The sequence below is a fragment of the Chrysochloris asiatica genome, unplaced genomic scaffold (assembly GCF_000296735.1).
Source record: "Chrysochloris asiatica unplaced genomic scaffold, ChrAsi1.0 scaffold00570, whole genome shotgun sequence".
In the NCBI taxonomy this organism is placed as follows: domain Eukaryota; kingdom Metazoa; phylum Chordata; class Mammalia; order Afrosoricida; family Chrysochloridae; genus Chrysochloris; species Chrysochloris asiatica.
In genome coordinates, this window is record NW_006409088.1 from 338,331 (window position 1) to 340,052 (window position 1,722).

Consider the following 1,722-nt stretch of genomic DNA (forward strand, 5'->3'; position numbering starts at 1 on the left):
CTATCAACACTCATGGAAGCAGCAGTCAAGAAATCAAACAACGTATTGCACTGGACAAATCTGCTACACAAGACCATTTTAAAGTGTTGAAGAGTAAAAATGTCAGCTTGAGGACTAAGGTATGCCTGACCCAAGCCATGCTATTTTCAATAACCACTATGCATGTGAAAGCTGGACAGTGAATAAGAAAGACTGTAGAAGAATAGAAGCTTTTAATTTATGGTGTTGTAGGTGAGTTTTTAAGGTGTCCTGGGCTGCTAAAAGAACAAATAGATCCCTTTTGGAAGAAGTACAGCCAGAGTGCTCGTTGGAGGCCAGGATGACTAAACTTCGTCTCTCATACTTCGGACATACTGTCAGTAGGGACCATTCACTGGAGAAGGATATCATGTAAGGTGGGGGGGTCAGAGAAAAAGAGGAAAATCCTCTAAGAGATGGATTGGCCATGTGGCAACATTGATGGGCTCAAGCATGGCAACAGTAGTGAGGTTGGCCCAGGATTGGGCAGTGTTTCCTTCTGTTGTGCATATGGTCGCTATGGGGCGGTACCGACTCGATGACAACAATCCTGGACTCACACAACCTAAGAAACATTGTGGGATTTACACATAAAAAATTAAAAAACAGATGATTAGGATGTTCTAAAAATTAGAAACTTATGTGCATCAAAGAATTTCTCCAAAAGAGTAAAAAGAGAGCCTACAGAATAGGAGAAAATCTTTGGCAATTACATATCAGAAAGGGACTAATTCCTAAAATCTATAGAACACTATAACATGTCTACAATAAAAGACAAGTAAAACATTTTTAAAATGTCATAGGACATGAACAGACATTTCATCAAAGAAGACATTTGGGCAGCCAACAAACATATGAAGAAATGTTCACCACCATTAGCCATTAGAGAGATGCAAATCAAAACAACAATGAGGTATCACCAGCAATAACAGCGAATTTTAAAAATGCAGAGGATAATAAATGATGATGAGGATTTGGAGAGACTGGGACCCTCCTACATCGCTGGTAGGTATGCAAAAATAGTATGGCACTTGCTCAGAAACTTGAAAATTGAAAAACATTATGATCCAGAAATTCCTTTACTTGGTATATATCCACAAGAAATATGAGCCATAACACTAGTGGATATGTGCACACCAATGTTCATAGCAGCAGCATTCACAATAGCAAAAAGATGGAGATTGCCTAAGTGCCCAGCAATGGAAGAATGGATAAACAAACTCTGGTACATACATAAAATGGAGTATTATGCTAACTTGAAGAATAACAAGGAAGCTGCAAAGAACCGCACAACATGCATGAACCTTGAAGACACTATGCTGAGTGAAATTAGTCAGTCACCAAAGGACAGAAATTGCACAAGACCATTATTGTAAAAGCTTAGGAAAAGATATCCATACTAAAATGAATATATATATATATATATATATATATATATATATATATATATATATAGAGAGAGAGAGAGAGAGAGAGAGAGAGAGAGAGAGAGAGAGATTACAAGGAGTCCTCAATCTAGAGGCTGAAAGAGAGAGAAACCAAAGATCAGTTCAAAAGATACTTCCCAACACTCACCTAAAAGTATGTCATACTGTGGTGCCTTGTGTGTTGCTGTGATGCAAGAAACACTGGAGTCCTCAATCTAGAGGCTGAAAGAGAGAGAAACCAAAGATCAGTTCAAAAGATACTTCCCAACACTCACCT